At 39.6% G+C, this 18,082-nt stretch overlaps 1 protein-coding gene and 1 pseudogene across 1 annotated transcript in view; both read left to right on the top strand.

The window, feature by feature from the left end:
• Positions 1-18,082, top strand: part of DOK5 (docking protein 5) — a 149,805-nt gene that overhangs the window by 13,681 nt on the left and 118,042 nt on the right. The window lies entirely within an intron of this gene.
• On the top strand, positions 7,015-7,501 carry LOC137750120 (large ribosomal subunit protein eL21-like; annotated as a pseudogene).

Below are 18,082 nucleotides of genomic sequence, written 5' to 3'. Positions count from 1 at the left end.
TATATTTGTATGGAGATATGTAGATGCCTATATATATGTATAGGCATATATAAAAATGCATGTGTTTTTGTGTGTGTATAATTTGCTTTGCAAATCATATTATTAAGTACTGTTATATACTCTGTCCCTGTTCTTTTTAACTTATGTTGTAGCACTTTTCAGAAAATTTTATAGATACCCAATATTCACTTATTTGGCTGTTCCATGATTTCTTTAATTTGCTCACACTAATAATGGACATTTTAATATAGTTTCTAATTTTTGCTAATTAAACAATGAAGCAGTAAACATCCTTGTGCATGCACTTATGCATACATGATACTATATTTTTCTAAGATAAATTCTAAAAAGGAAGCTGCTCTTACAAATTTGTGCATATTTAGAATTTTGATAAATAGATCTAGTTTTCCTTCAAAGAGGTTATACCAGGTATACTTCCACCGAGAGTGTCCAGAAATATTTGTTTCTGCCAATCCTCACTTGGGGTGTGTTTTAACTCTGTGAGCGTGTGTGTGTGTGTGTGTGTGTGTTTAACTTGGGAAGGATATTCTCCTGCAAGGATGTTCCTTGGCTCAGTCCTCCACTCCCCAAATTTATTCTGCTTACAGCAAACTGATTACCTAGTAATCCAATCCAATCCTATCCTACCTCTACTTTAAAACTCTCTAATGCCGTCTCCTTACACATAAATATTCTGCAACGTACTTAAGACGCTCTGTGTGATCTAGACCCTGCCGTATCTCATCCCACCCAAATCAGTTCTCAAATCATTGCGCCCCCAAGTCAGTACTCAAGCCAAACTTGCCTACTTTAGTTCCTCCAGTGGCCAAGCTCTCTTTCCTCTGTTACTGCCCTTACACATGTATTTTCACTGATTAGAAAATTCTTCCTCTTACTTTCTCTACTTTTTCATCCTGAAAATCTCAGCTGGAATGTTATTGATCTGGAGATGCTTTTCCCAGCACCATCCCACATCTAAATGCTGGGAAAAGCCAGTCGCCACATGTGGATCTTTAAATTTAAATTAATTAAAATCAAATAAAATTTAAAAAATTCAGTTCCTTAATGACACTAGCCACTTTCAAGTGCTCAATAGCGACATTCTGTTAGTGGCTGCCATGTCAGGCAGCACAGATATAGAATATTTCCATCATTTTTGAGAATTCTGTTGGACAGTGCTGCCTTAATTTCTTCGTAACACGCACGGCTGTTTTAAAGTATGTGACTGAACATGTTGTTTTGATGGTTTTAGCCTCATTAGTCTGTGAGCCCCACAAGGGTACAGCTTATTCTTGTCTTGCTTCTTGCTTTTTTCTTATAGTAGGGGTTCAATAAGTATTTGTTGAATGACTGAGTGAATTAAAGAATTCCTCCAAGCTCTTAACGTTATTGTTGTGCCTTATTGATCAGCAGGCCTTCTGGGAAGGGGCTGGATGCTGCATGCTTTTACCCAAGTCTCCTTCAACGTTCCAGTTAGATACCTTAGCAGGACCCTGGTTCTTTCACCACCGGCACCATGGAGATTTTTTCTCATTGGGCTTGCCGTTTCAGCATCCATTGCCTAACTGTTGCAAGGTTGACTGGGATTGGGCTAGACCAGTGTAGTGGCATTGTAGTGTGCTCCCCGATCTCCACCCGTCTCTTCCAGGACTGAAGGCTTCCGTCCCCCCACTGGGAGTGCTATGAGTGTTGTAGACAGACGGCTTGCAGCCGCGCCCTGTGCTGATGCTGAAGAGAGCTACCTGACCAAAGCCAAGCCCCTTTCCTGGGGCACAGCCTACACTCATTGACTGCCCCAGTTTGGGACAGCTCTGCAGGCATCCAGGTTCCTGGGTGGAGATGGGTGCATTGCTGAGAGTGCATCACAGCTGACCTGCATCCTTGACGACCTCCTAGGTGTTGCTTCCAGAGCCCTCCCCACGAAACATTCTGAATGCAAATTTCCTTCTTAGAATCTGCTTCCTGCTAAACCCAACTTGCAGCAACTTGATTTGTAATTGCAAACCTGCAGCCTTGGCTCAGCCTTCCAAAGAGGGAGCCAAGACCTTTTGCAAGAATGTGTTTTGCTTGATTTGCTGGCCCATGGTTTCTCCCTGTATTTTACCGAGTGTTCTCAAAACCGAAATGGTGGGCTTCCCTGGTGGCGCAGTGGTTGAGAATCTGGCTGCCAATGCAGGGGACACGGGTTCGAGCCCTGGTCTGGGAGGATCCTGCGTGCTGCGGAGCAACTAAGCCCGTGAGCCACGGTTACTGAGCCTGCGCGTCTGGAGCCTGTGCTCCTCAACAAGAGAGGCCGTGATAGTGAGAGGCCCGCGCACCGCGATGAAGAGTGGCCCCCGCTTGCTGCAACTAGAGAAAGCCCTCGCACAGAAACGAAGACCCAACACAGTCAAAAATAAATAAAAAAAAAACAAAAACAAAAAAACAAAACCAAAATGGTTCTTCAGTTTACCTTTCAAAAAATGAAAGTTCAATGGCTCATTTCATTTCTTTTTTGTTTTTTTTTTAAATTAATTATTTATTTTTGGCTGCACTGGGTCTCTGTTGCTGCGTGCGGACTTTCACTAGTTGCGGCGAGCGTGGGCTACTCTTTGTTGTGCACAGGCTTCTCATTGCGGTGGCTTCTCTTGTCACGGAGCACGGGCTCTAGGCACGTGGGCTTCAGTAGTTGCAGCACTCGGGCTCAATAGTTGTGGCTTGTGGGCTCTAGAGCGCAGGCTCAGTAGTTGTGGCGCACAGGCTTAGCTGCTCCGTGGCATGTGGGATCTTCCCGGACCAGGGCTCAAACCCGTGTCCCCTGCGTCGGCAGGCGGATTCTTAACCACTATGCCACCAGGGAAGTCCCATTTCATTTCTTATGTTGTTAAAATACACCGGTCTCTTCAACAGACTCATCTAATGAATGAATTAGGAAAATACCTCCATTGGTTCATTACACTGAATTTGGACTTGGTAAATTATTAGTATCAACCATGGTTTTCTCTGGGAGGAAGAAGCTCCAAATAAACAGTAGACAAGATTTATATGCATATTACTTTAGCTTTTCTTGCTCGAAAGCCCTGATGGCAGTTCTTTTTCCTGAGTACTTGTTTACACTGTCATAAAAGGAGAATTCTGATTATAGCTTCTTGTAGCCAGAGGGAAGGAATATACTTTTGTCTGCGGATTTGATTCTACTTTAATCCTGAAAGGGGCGTAGCCCACTCATGGAGAGGAGACAATCTGATTTTTCTTTAAAACTGTCAATTTCATTGGGCAACTGTGAATTTCTGGAGAACATTTGTAACATAAATGGAGTTCCAGAAGTCATGCTGACTGGCAGATGTTTCAAGATTGATTAAAGCTTAAGAAAGAAGTACATTTCCCCAGGCTGCTGGACTACCTTTTAATGAGATTGACAGTTTTACACATGGGATTAAAAAAGTTCTTTATCGTACAGAAATAAATTTCTTAAGTTAAATCCGTTTGAGAGAGATGGATACAGGATAAAGTGTGTGTGAAGCAGATTGGACATTTTACTGGTGTTTAACTTTGAAGTTTATTTTTCAGAGATAGATGAAGTTGGATGTTTCAAAGATGAAAAAATCATTTTGTTAGACTAATTTCTCTAATATTAAAGAAGGGGTCAGCTCCCCACCAGTTAAGGTCATGCATTCTAGGGAATTTGTAATCGTGATTTTTAGATGGGTATTTAGGCATATGGAGTTAGAAATGAGCAGATTTTCATTTTGTCTTGTAAAGGTTCAAACGGAGAAAGGCATTGGCATGTTAGTTGGAGAAACGACCAACAAGGAGAATATAAGTGTTATTAAAAGAATATTTCTCACTATTCCGTGATCTAGGCATGCAAGTGAAGATTATATTAAATTTAAGGGATAACATATAAAAAGAACAATATCAATTCAAGTTTTGAAACCAGAGGGGAGAGAAAAAGACCAGAATGATTAGACATTCATGGTGCGAAGAGATTTGATATGAACTCGTTTGATCCCTGTATTTTGCTGATGGGGAAACTGAAGCCAGGAGCAATTTCATGACTTCTCCGAGGCTCTGGCCCCTCAGAAATCATATTTTTAAGCTACAATGTGGAATTATCCTGATATATTGTGAAGTGTGCAAAAAAGCAAGTGGCAGAAAAAAAGAGGGATTTTGGCACAGATGTGTGCACATGAGTATTTCTGCACGGGAGTAGATGAAGGGCGGAATAGTTCTGGTCGTTAACTCTTGGAAAGTAAGTGTGCTTTCCTCTAAGAAGTGGGACACTGGAGGTAAAGTGAGGTGGGTGGTCATTTGCTTCTTAAATTTTATGCTTTTTAATTTATTTATCTATCCATTTGTTTGTTTATGCACATTCATACCTTTTGTAGTGCAATAAAAATAGTATCACGACCCTAATTGGGCAGAGATGGAGGATAGCAGTTGGAAGATAAGACTTTTTTCTTAGTGAACTCATTTTACTTAAAATATATTGAAATTCATTCTCTGCATGACAAGGGCATATCCTCATGTATTGTCTTGTCCTGAAAGACATGGTCCAGTAACATCACTGACCTTTTCTCTCCTGTATCTCTTGGAACTTGGGAGAGGGACAGATTATGTTCATTCATATGTAAAGTCATCACATATGACTTTCACTGTATATTTTCTTTTGCAGGAGAGAGAGCTAGGCCACGTGACTTTCTGCACCTTAGCATAATCATTATGGCTTTGCCCAAAACGCTGTAAGACATCCTCACAATTCTCATGAAATATATTTTCCTTTAGTGATCACTATTAATGTTTTAATTAGGAGCATTGAGAGCTCAAGTTTTCAGCAACATCTCACGGTCATAAATTGGAGGATTAAGTGGTCTTTTTACATATCATATTAAGTTTATCAAGGGAACAACAACTCTAGTCTGTCAAGAGAGAAAGATGGTATTTGGATTCTATACTTAAATACGTAAACATGGCAGCTTCGTCAGTGAGAGACTATGGTTGGACTGGACAAAGGGGAGAAGAAAGTTGGGTCAGATTTTCAGAACAAATCAAACTGATTTGGAATTTCAATATATCTTGATAATTTGTTCACTTCCAGTTTTCTGTGCCATTTTACAAGTGTTGATGTCCACTGTATGTAGCAAAATTACATCCAATATTTCAGACCCATGGTCTGGGTGAACCGTTTAATTTGTATAACCCAAGTCCTTTGTTTAGGACAATAATAGAATGCAGGGAAGGAGAGAGAGAATCTTGTCCCTTTGAGCTGGTTTTATAAAGGTTTGTTTCCAAAAGCTATTGAATAGTATTTTTGTAGGTTTTGGCCCTACAGCCAAATAAAGATTTTTTTTGTGGAAGCATAATGCCGTCTAATTACCATGTCAGTGTGGTTGGTTGTAATTTGGACGTAGAAATGTAGAAATATTGATAGAAATTATTGTGAGCTCTATGAATCAATATACTGAATTTGGACCTAACAGTAGTAGGACACTTAATAATAACTAGTGCCATTAGGATTTAATAATAGTAGGACACTTAATAATAGTTGGTGCCACTAGGCAAAACATTATATACGTGTACAGGGGAATTAGTTACTACTTGTGATGCCATTTTATAGATGAACAGAGTAAAGGTCAGAACAGTGGCATAGCTTATTCAAGGTCATGTGGCCGAGCAAGATGAACCTGGAATTGAGCTTGGCATTTCCTTAACTCTTAATTTAACTCTTGGAACAACATTTACTCTCTTTGGAGGGAGAGTGAAGATTCTTAAGTGCCATGCTAGATTTTCTGCATTCATCATCTTTCTGGGTCTCTGTAAGGCACATGTTGTTAGCTTCATTTAAAGTTTCAGGAAACTCAAGATCAAAGAAGTCAGAAGTTGTCCAGAATCACAGAAATGGTCAACGACCAAGCAGAATCTGAACTCCTAGCTGTGGTCCCACCGTCCATGCTAGTCCTGTTATTTATACCAACACGGATGCAGTGGACCCAGAACGTTGGTCCATTTCATCAGGATGTTGTATGGATGAGAAAGTGTGTTGAATCACGCATCACCCGCAGAGACTGCTTCTGGGATCTTCTGCTCCTGCTACAGTTACTATAGTACCGTTGAGTCAATATTAGTGGAATGATTGTTAAGTGGGAGGAGTCACCACTTCCATTGTCTCTGGCCAGTTTGAAAGGACCTCTCTAGCATTGGTAAAATGAAGGCACAGAGAGATGAAATAATTTACCAAGGTCACACAGACAAGACACCCACATCTGTTTCTATGATTAACCACACTACTTGACTAAATATACAGCATAATGGTCAAATCTGGGTTTGAATTCAGTCTCAACCCTTTCAGATGTACTGACATTGTCCTCATTTTACAGGTGAAGGATTTAGGCTTACAGGGAATGCATAATCTACTCAAGGTTGCCCTACTAGTACCAGGAAAAGCAAGAGGTTCAGACCTATGCCTTTCTCTGCTTAATCTTCACAATACTAATGCAGGTCTCTAGATCCAGTCCTCGTAATTTTAATATTGGTAACAGGACTAGCTAAATGCTTTGAGTTACTACTGTAAGACTGCCTCTTTTAGATATTTTCTTGAACTACTTTTTACCTGATGCTCTGAAAATAAGAAACATGGAAGTTGCTAGTAAGGAAAAGACTAAGAAATGGATTTGAAGGAAACCAAAGTGAATGTCATGCAACTGACTTGAAAACCAATGACAGGAGATTGCAGCTAGGTGTCTGAGCACTCTTTATGAGTTTATTCATTCCTTTAGAAAAGTAGACTAATAGTCTAAAGCTAGGGTTCCATATATAGAATCTTTAGAAGAATTTTAATAACCAAGATCATCTCATTCAATATAGTAAACTAAATTTGAACACTGGACACAAAACGAATAGGAAAGAGCACATTGATGTCAATGAATGTTTTTCCTCTTTTTATTGTTACAGTTTTGCAAGGTTTTCCAATATTTTTCCCAGTAATAAAATTATATAGCCCTTTCGGCCAGAACCGCCATCTTCCAGTAATTCGCCAGAATGACCAACACAAAAGGAAAGAGGAGGGGCACCCCCTATATGTTCTCTAGGCCTTTTAGAAAACATGGAGTTGTTCCTTTGGCCACATACATGCGAATCTACAAGAAGGGTGGTATTGTCGATATCAAGGGAACGGGCACTGTTCAAAAAGGAATGCCCCAGAAATGTGACCATGGCAAAACTGGAAGAGTCTACAGTATTACCCATCGTGCTGTTGGCATCGTTGTAAACAAAACAAGTTAAGGGCAAGATTCTTGCCAAGAGAATTAATGTGCATATCGAGCATATTACGCACTCTAAGAGCCGAGATTGCTTCCTGAAACGGGTGAAGGAAAATGATCAGGAAAAGAAGGAAGCCAAAGAGAAAGGTGCTTGGGTTCAACTGAAGCGCCAGCCTGCTCCACCCACAGAAGCGCACTTCGTGAGAACCAGTGGAAAGGAGCCTGAACTGTTGGAGCCCATTTCCTATGAATTCATGGCCTGATGGGTGTAAAGAAAAGACCTGGAGGATACAAATGTCTCTCTTGAGTAGAAGTGTTGTGTCCCCTCCCCCAAAGAACTATTTAAAGCACATTTTAATTGTGTCCGAATTCAGTGAGTGATGTCTTTACTTTTCAAATTTAGTGGTTTTTCTTCCTGAAGGATGTGAGGTAGTTTGTTGTGCAATATACTCCATTGGTTAATAAACTGCTAGATATTATTTATTAAAAAATTACCTAAACCTAATACCCCCATACAAAGTTGTTATTTTAGTATATCTCATTCCATTTTCCCCCCATGCTTCTAAAATTTCACATGGTTGCTATTATTATATATTTACAATGTCATGTCCTGTGTATGTTTTAAAATGTATTGCGTTATACACATTTTCTCAAATAATTACATAATCTTTCAAACCATAATTTTAAAGTCTATGATACTCTGTTGAGTAGGTACATGATTACTTGATAGTTAAAACAGTTAAACTGTTTCAAATTCAAATAATGCCCAGGCCTATAACTTTGACCATGTAAAGGACTGTTCCCTAATAATCAATGTGATTATGAGGCTAGAGAGTTTGAATATTTTTATGACCCTTGATATGCATCGCAAATTAACTTGCCCAAGATCCACAGCAATTTACATTGCTGTCAGCAATGTGTGAAGGGACAAAGTCCAGTTTTTAAGATGAGAAATCTAGCAGCCTGCCACAGATGATGCTGACATTCTATTTGTTTTGCAGTCTTCCCTTCCCTGGTCATAGAACTTGGCTTGGGATCCCGAACTGAGTAATAAAATAAAGTCATACCTGCAGTCCTCAGTGTAAGTTTCCACCCTTAGCATGAAGATATATACAGTATTTTGACTAATGACTTCCATCATTTAGACACTCTGGAAATTCTTTAGCTCAGTTAGGAATTTCATTATAACCAGAGAAAAATTAAATATGCTATTTGCAATGGTGAGCTATGCTGTCTCCAGCCCATTAAGAAACTACTGCCAAATGGGTTCAATGACCATTTTGATTTCATTTGTTCCAAAACTGGAAAGAGGACCCATGATATCTGTTTCTGAATTTTGAGCAAATTTTAGTTCCTCAGCTAATACTCTGAATGCAATTTACTTCTTATACTTGCTGACAGCAGAGGGCATTGGATTTGGTTTTGTGGCTTATGCCCTTTATTAATTATACTCCATCGATAAAGTGATTTACATGTCCTATGAAGCTGGGAAAGTTAATAAAGAAAGAGTGTGTTCTTTCTAGTGAGTTCTGTCCTGAGTGAATGTGCACCTCTGGTAATTCGTGGTATATGCGTGGCTCTATCAGAAACCACATCAGCAATTGAGACCTGTTACATCAGTGACCTAATCATTCTTCTAGTTTAAAATGTTTAATCAACATACATTCATTTGCGGCTCCATGAATTCAACACATGCATTCACTTATTTAACACCTTTTAATTTAGTGCCTACTATGTGTAAGGCTCAGTTCTCGGTACTAACAGATAAATGGTGAATCAAAGGAAACTGGAAAATATATTAATGATAAATGTACTCATTTAACCCATAATTAATATTACTATAATAATTTTATATATGATATTAAAAATATAATAATATTTTTAATGTTAAATTATATGCTATTTAAAAATTTTATAGGTATTCACAAGGCTCAAAATTCCAGAATTAAAACTAAAAAAAAGTACACATCAAAAATTCTCTCATCCCTTTCCCCAAATTTATCCAAATAGGTAATTAATGTCATAGTTTCTTATGGTTTTTATCTTTTCAGCTGTATTTCAGGCATATATCAACATATACATATATGCATATGTAGATAAGCTTATACATATGTTATTTTGTGTACTCCTTTTTCCCCACATATATGGTGTACATACTATATATATTATTCTGCACCTACCTTGTGTTACTTAATAAATTTGGAAATCTCTCCTCATCATTACTTAAAGATCAGTCTCATTTCTTTTTTTTTTTTTTCTGGTGCATAGTATCCCAATGTGTTAAATATTCTATTAATTTGGAATTCTTAAGTTTATTATCTCCTTTTTTATTATTATAAATAGTACTGCAAATAAAATTTTTATACATAAGTTTTATTCCTTTAGATCTTTTTTCTTGATAAGTGAAATTGCACATTAAAAGTGGGACAATTTTTCTGGCTGTTGAAAAATGTTTTTCAAATTATAACCTGGAAGTATTGATCCACAGTATGTATGGAATACTATATTTTGTGTAAAAAAGGAGGGAGATGAGGCTGTATATTTACATTTGTGTGTATATGCTAGCATTTGCATAAGAAACTAATGAATGTAGTTGCAAATAGGTGACAGGGACTGGTTCAGGGGATATAAAACAGATAGGGAGGCTAATCAATATATACAACTGAAATCATTTTGAATTTTGAACCATGTGAATGTATCACTTTTAACAATAGTAAAATTTCAATTTTAATTAAAAATAATAAAAATTCAACTTTAACTATAAAGTTAAAAAGTGAAGTGTAATTCTCTGTTATATTGTCATTTTCAATCTATGAATATGAATGGCTTTTTTTTTTTTTTTAATACTGGGGTATCCAAAAACAGTACCATTAAGTGAAATATATCACAAAGTACAGTTGGTCATGGAACTTGTTCATTGATAGGATCTAATTTATAGGTTTGCTGCTTTTATCCCTAACTCTTTTTTTTAAAAAAATTTATTAGATTATAGTTGATTTACAATATTGTGTTACTTTCTGCTGTACAGCAAAGTGAATCAGTTATACATACACATATATCCACTCTTTTTAGATTCTTTTGCCATATAGGTCATTACAGAGTACTGAGTAGAGTTCCCTGTGCTATACAATAGGTCCTTATTAGTTATCTATTTTATATATAGTAGTGTGTATATGTCAATCCCAATCTCCCAATTATCCCTTCCCCTCTCCCTCCTGGCCTAACTCTTAAAAAGAAGGGAAAAATAATAGGGTGTTTCCAAATCATCAGTCATTCACACACCCCTTCCACAACCTTTGTCATAGCTGTGGACCACTTTTACTGTTATTCACTTACTAGTTTTCCTTTAAAATGAGTTATTTTCTTTATGTGGAAATTTTATAGAACTGCCATTCATGAAGAAAACCAATATCATTTTCCATAAGAGAAGCTATATTAGCGGGGGCTTTATCAGAGAAGCAGAACCACTAGGAGATATTTCATCAGGAATTTATTTTCAGGATTAGTTCTTACAGAATTGTGGGAGCTGGTTTACAGAGTAGGTGTGCCCGATGCTGGAGCCTGACATCAGCAGCAAAGACGGACGTGACGTGGGGGAAACAAGAGAGAAACTGGAAGCCATGTGGCTGGGATGGAAGCCTCTGATTGGCAAAGTCTCCAGTCCACCATCTTCAGCAACGAGGGCGTCCTGCAGGGAGGAAATAGGAAGGTGGCAGCCATCATCACGGAGCTAGACAGACACTTGGCCCAGGTTTCTGAGGGTCTTAAGGAGGATCTGGCAGGAGCTGAAGAAGCTGCAGTGCAGCTGTTTCCTCACGCCCACCAGGTGAACCTCAGATCTCAGACAGTGTATATGAGCAGCGCCCTGCGCTGAGCTTCCAAAGTGTAGAAATAATGTGGTGTGGCTTCACTTCCTCCGTCCAGATCTTGTGGTCTACACTAACTCTGACCGGTGGAGGAAAGGCAATTCTTTGAAAAGTTATTTCTCGCTTAACTGGGTTGGCATAATATGAATCCACCAGAAAAGTAAATACAATAAAAGTAAGTGGGGAAGGGGAGGGTGGGACAAATTGGGAGATTAGGTTCGACATAAATACACTACCATGTGTAAAATAGATAGCTAGTGGGAACCTGCTGTATAGCACAGGGAGCTCAGCTCGGTGCCCTGTGACGACCTAGATGGGTGGAATGCGGGGTGGTGGGAGGGAGGTCCAAGAGGGAGGGGATATAAGTATACATATAGCTGATTCACTTCACTGTACAGCAGAAACTAACACAACATTGTAAAGCAATTATACTCCAATAAAAAAAAAAGTAAATACAATAAAAACCAAACAATATTATTGAATTCTAACTAGACACATCACTCCATGAAGGCACTGATCCTGAGGCTTTCTCTCTGTTGAAAAGGAAGATGAGCAAGCTTTAGAGACCTTTTAGAATCATTACTACCAACTGACTGGATTGTTCTCCATGACTCATTCAGAAGGACTGAAAAGACAACATGAGTATCTTTCTCACTGTGAGGTTCCATGTTGTTTAGTTCCTTTCCCAATATAATTTCTCCCAATCCTCTCATGATTTAAGGAATACATGGTGGTGAATGGAGATGGTGTCATGCTTTGCATGCTCTTCTCTCCGTTTCTACTTCTTAAGTGAAGGTAATGACAACGGGGAGGACAATATGGTAGACAGGAGGGAAAAGAGCAAGGCCAGATGTGATTTTATCATCTGCAGACCCAGCTCATTGAAGCCCTGTCACACATCAAGGGCAAGGATTATCTGCATCAAAGCCTTGTTGGCTTTTGAGGTGGTGGGCGAGAAACAAGCACAGCCTGGCTCTGATCTCAGAGGGTTTGGTGGTCTTCCTGGTACTCAGTGGGGAATGTGGGGTGGCTGAAGAAACCTCACGACTGAGTCTCTGAGGCACCTCCTTTGTAAGTGTGGATGGAAGCAGCCAGGGGCTGGCTTCTCACTGAGATGCTTCCACTTCTTATTTGTCCCATTGGTGTCTCTCAGGTCTTTCTTGGTTTCCCAGCATCCTTGAATACCCCTCGCCTGACTGCACAGGTTCTAATCGGTTCTGCAGTTGACCAGCTAAGTGACCTTGGGCAAGCCACTTAAAGGTCCTGATAAATTAGGGATATTATACTTTCCAAATCATTGGGCAGTTGTGAGATTTAAATCAGGGGTTGGTAAACAGCGAATCCACGGGGCAAACATGCCCTTTCCTCTTCCCTATTTTTGCAAGTACACTTTTATTGGAGCACTGCCATGCCTGTTTGTTTATGTATCGTCTGTGGCTGCTTTCACCGAACACAGCAGAGTTGAGTAATTGTGACAGAGAGAGACCTATGGCCCACAGAGCCTAAGATATTTACTGAGGAAGAGCACCGACCCCTCGATTAAATAAGTTCGTACATATAAGTTCAATTCAAATGCTTACTGGCTACTATGTTTAGGTATTGGGCGTACAAGAGGGAAGATACGCAAAGACCTCTACCCTCACAGAGCTTACAGTCTAGAGAAGGTGTCAGACTAAGCATAAAAAAAAGGTGAACTATATGTCAAGTGGTGATCAGTGCTATGGAGAGAAAATCAGGAAAGGGAGAGAAAGAGTGTGTGTGTGTGTGTGTGCATGTGTTTGTGTGTGTGTGTGTGTGTGTGTGTGTGTGTATACGGCGTAAGTTGCAATTTTAACTGGGGTGGTCAGGAAAGAAAGAGTATCGTTTATGCAATGAATGGAAGGAGGTGGGGAATGGAGCTGTGTGGACACATGAGGAGGAATGTTCCAGGTGAAGGAACAGCAGGGCAAAAGGACAAAAGCTCTGAAGTAGGAGTGTGTTGGGAGGGTTCTAAGACGAGCAAGGAGGCCAGTGTACCTGAAGCAGAGTGAGTAGCAGGAGAGGGGTAGTAGATAAGGTCAGTGATGTTGGACTTCTTTGGCCAACGCAAGGATGTTGCATTGTGTTCTGAGCATGAGAGAGGGAAGACACTAGACAGTGGCAGGCTGGAGAATGGTGTGCATTGGGTTACATTTTATTTTATTTTTATTTATTTTTTAATTTTTTGGCCACACTGCTTGGCATGTGGGATCCTAGTTCCCCGACTAGGGATCGAACCTGCGTCCCCTGCCTTGGAAGCACAGAGTCTTTCTTAACCGCTGGACCACCAGGGAAGTCCCTGGGTTACATTTTAAAAGCATCACTCTGGCTGTCTGCAGAGGGTGCCAGCAGGAGCCAGGAGTTCACATGGCAGCTGTTGCAGTGCTCTGGGCGCTTGGACCAAGTTTATAGCTGTGGAGGTGGTGAGAAGCAATCAGGTTCTGGACCTATTGTAAAAATAACAATAGGAGGATTTCCTAACAGACTAGAAATGCACCGGGGGAAAAAAAGTCAGGGATGACTTCAATACTTTGATTTGGTCAACTGGAAGAATGAGATTATCATTAACTGAAATGTGGGAAAATAGGCGATAGGGCAAGTTTGGAGGAAAGATTAAGAATTCAGAATTGAACATGTTAATTTTGAGATGTCTATTAGAGACCCAGGTGGGACTATAAATGCTTAGAATAACGCCTGCCACATAGTAATAACCGATAAATGTTAACTGTTATGTATAATATATATAAATTTAATATAAAATGATATATATGTATATAAATACCTACTATGTGTCAGCATTAGAGAAACAACAATGATTGTGTTCCCATCCCTGTCCTCATGGTGCTGGGTGGGGCGACAGATAAATCCTCGGAGATTATATGTGAGATCACTGGTCTGGGGCATTGCAGCTTTGGGGGAATCACACAGACCCTGCCTGGGCCCAAATCATGATTTCTCTGAAATTAGTCACTTGCAGTTTACTTAATCTCTCCATATCCTCGTCCTCATCTATAAAATAGAGATATCAACTTTATTTTTCATAATGCATCTAAGTGCTCAGTAAACACTATCTTAGGACAAAAGGTGCTGTAAAATTATTCATTCGTTTCACAAATACTTGTTGAGTATTCACCATGTGCCAGGAGCCTGCATGGCATTGATGGTATAATGTGAGTAAGACAGATGGAGACCCCACCTTTAAGGAGATCCTAGGGAGGCTGAGGTGGGGAACAGACAGCAAATAAATGAAAATGGTAGGTCAAGCTAAAAATTACACGGAAAATTTAAAAAATGTATGTTCTAGAGCTACACTGTCCAATAGAAATATAAAGCAAGCCATATATGTGAGCCAGACGTGCAATTTTAAATTTTCTAGAAGGCATGTTGAAAAAGTGCGATGAAACAGGTGCAGTTAACTTTAATAATTTGTTTAATCCAATATATCGAAAATGTTATTTTAACATATAATAAGTATAAAGAAATTAGTAAGACATTTTACATTCTTTTTTCTACTAAGTCTTCAAAATCTGGCATTTGATTTATTAGAGCATATTTCCATTTGGTCTAGTCACATTTCAAGTGCTTGAAAGCTACTTGAGGCCAATGGCTGCTGTGTTGGAGAGCACAGGTCTTTAGAGTGACTGGGTGTCTGCTTTAGATTGAGTGGTCAGGGAAAGCTGAGACCTGTGACAAGAAGGATCAGCCATGCGGAGATCTGGGGGAAGCCCTTCAGTGTAGAAGACAGAACCAGGCAAAGAGCCTAGGTCGAGAATGAGCTTCCTGTGGTAATTGAGAACAGATCAGTGAAGTCAGTGGGGCCAGAGCCCAGAGGACAAAGGGGATAGACATATGAGGTTGGAGAGCTACATGGGGCCAGATCTTGTAGGAATTCAGAGTCCGTAGTGAGGAGTGTGGATGAATTCTAAGTGTGCTGAGAATCATTGAAAAGGTTTAAGTAAGAAGCGATATGATTAAGCTATCGCTGGCTGCCATGGTGAGAGATGAAAGTGGAATATTAAGAGGCAAGAGTGGAAGTAGAATAGAATGCTCCTGTTGGAGAATGGAAGTCATTGGAGATATATCTAGTCCAGCTTTGGAAGGTCCAGGATGACTTGGAGGAAGTATGTCATAAAGAGGGCTTGTCCAGGCAAAGTCGGGGATTGTAAGACACAGACAGTGTTTTAGACCCATAGTCTTTGAACTTTTTTGATTACATAATTCGTTCAATTAAAAAAAAGCAAATCCTAATATTTTAATATTTATTCCTTCTACATGTGTTCTATTTTCAATCCATATACTATGGTATTATATTTTAGAAAAACTTTTCGTATTTATTCCAGACATACATAAGTAAATACAAGTTTTAAAATGTTTTCCTTCACTTCACTGCACTCTGTTTTGGAAATGATTGTTCTAGACAAAGGGAATTGCACAGGCAAAGGCCTGAAGATATAACAAAGCATGAGCCAGGGAATGGCAGTAGCTCAGCACATCTGGAGGGAAGAGTGTAAGTAGGGAGGTGGGTGGGACGACGGTGAGGAAGTGTTCAGAGCTGTTTCTGGAGAGCTGTGCAAGGGCTAGGTCATGAAGAGCTTATATGCTGTGGGAATGATTTTGATAGATAATCTAAATACCTATATGACCGGAGGCTGTTGGTGGGTTTTAAGCTCGAGAGGGTATCTAGCATTTTGGCGAGCACTTTACCTTCATTTTCTCATTTCATTTGTCTTTAACAGGTGCAACGCAAGAGCAAGTGGAAGGGTTTAAAGCAAGGTGGTGACAAGAACATTGATTATTAATTAGAATATTCTCCTTTCTCTCCCCTCCACTTTCTCTAATTAAATTCTGTAAGTTGAACTCATGCTGGTAAAGACCATAGCCTTGATCACAGAGAGAATTTTCATTCCAGGGCAGACTGCATGCCAGCTCACCCTGACCCCTGCCTCCATGGCTGCAGAAGAAAAATGCTGCCTGGGGGCTAATCCAATAAAAACTGTCCAGTTCTACCAAGACGTAGAAATGTCCATCGGAAGCTTTCAGACAAGAGTATGGAAGTTTTTAAAAATACTGATTTACATTTCCTTTTATTTACATTCTTTGCTTACACAAAATTTCCTGGAAATGATTTTACTCTAAGAAGCAGAACTATTCCTTTTCCTTTGCTGGCAGGTTCTCTTTTCTGCCTTCCTTGATGAGGCAGGCTGGTGTGAAAGGGGCTGCTTCTCTATCCACAAATGCTCAGTAATTAACAGTCATACTTTATGCCTAATCCTAAAATATATGTACGTGAAATAACATAACATTTTAAAAAAGTGTATTTTAAACTTTGTACTTGTACAATTTTCAGCTTCTGATTAGAATTAAAGGGAGAATAAGCCCTTTCATGTTAAGTTTCTGGTCATGGCGAAGAGAGGTGTTTTATTGCTAATCTATTTAAACCACAGCCAGAGATGTATACTCAGAAAATCACTTTATCATAATGACTAATTGGAAAAACGGACAATGCTGTTGGAACATTGAGAGAGATAGCATTCGGGCTTTCAAAGTGGGTACAGCATAGGATCCCATGGCCTGGTTTAAGAGAGAACATTTCTCCTTCCTGATCTGCAGGAATCCAGTTAGCCCATTCCTCTTCTGCTTTGCTCTAGTTCATTTACATTGCCCCAGGTTGTGCTGGATTGAAAGGCTGCCTGGCTTTGTGTGATCCCTGGGCCAGAATTACTCTCCCTGCTTGGCCATTGGGAGCACACTGCTCCTCCCCCACTACCCCCCAAATTCATCCACTTGATTTCACTTCTGGGATTCTGGAGTTGAAAGAGCAGCCTGTTGCAATGGGAATGAGCCAGAGGGCAAGGCTGGCTTGATCACCATTGTCTGGCCATGGTGTTCAACGTGACAACACAGAATAACAGCATTTGTGTCTGAGGATGGTCAGGGCCACCAGACTCCAACAACAACAGCAATGGTAATAGCTACCATTTAATGGGTATTTTCTTCTTCTTTTTTTAAATTGAAGTATAGTTGACTTACAATATTGTATTATCAATAGTTTTGGGTGTACAGCAAAGTGATTCCGTTATATACATATATATTTTTCAGATTATTTTCCATTATAGGTTATTACCAGATATTGAATATAGTTCCCTGTGCTATATAGTAAACCCTTGTTGCTTATCTGTTTTATATATAGTAGTTTGTATCTGTTCCACCCATACTCCTAATTTATCCCTCCCCCCACCTTTCCCCTCCAGTAGTATTCTTTCATATTGAAATCTGCACTTTGCTTTACTATTTCAAAAATGCATACTTTTTTAAAAATAGAAATATGCTATGAAGGGTAAACTCTTCCAGTGATATAGATTTGATTTTGGCCTCAGTCTTTGTGTAGTTACTGTAACCATGGTTCTGGAGAAGGTGATCATAAGAGGATCTACAGCTGGAGGTGGAAGAACAGGATATAAAGTGATAAAGGAGAGAGGAGCAGGAGAGAGCTTTTGTGCAGTGCTGAGCATGTTTCAGAAATTTTGCATCAACTATTTGTTCCTCATAACAAGCCCGTGATGTAGGTTTGTTTCCTAGATGCTGCTGGACATCTAATTGATACTCTCTTCTCCCTCTTATTTACCAACAGACCCCAGGTTGTTTGGGGTCATGGTATACCCAGCTAAAGTAACCAGCTTCTTGGCTGGGGCTCAGTCACTGGATGGGGCTAATGGTAAAACGCTTTAATAAGGGGCAGAGTCAGCTGGCAACTTGTCTCTTACCCTTTTCTCAGGGTGTAACATGGAGATGTTACTGGAGGTTGAGCAGCCACTTTGGGACTATGAGCTGATACACTTGGTTTTCTGTTACATTCAGCTGAGTGCAATTCCCAGTAAGTAGAATAATAGTAATAGGAGTTTATTGAGCTTCAGCAGAGTGTGTGCTGTCTGCCAGGCAGTGCGCCAAATGGTTTATATT

This window comes from Eschrichtius robustus, chromosome 16 (genome assembly GCF_028021215.1).
Source record: "Eschrichtius robustus isolate mEscRob2 chromosome 16, mEscRob2.pri, whole genome shotgun sequence".
Classification (NCBI taxonomy): Eukaryota; Metazoa; Chordata; class Mammalia; order Artiodactyla; family Eschrichtiidae; genus Eschrichtius; species Eschrichtius robustus.
The sequence above is the reverse complement of the archived record's forward strand: the minus strand, read 5'-3'. Positions and strand labels throughout refer to the sequence as shown.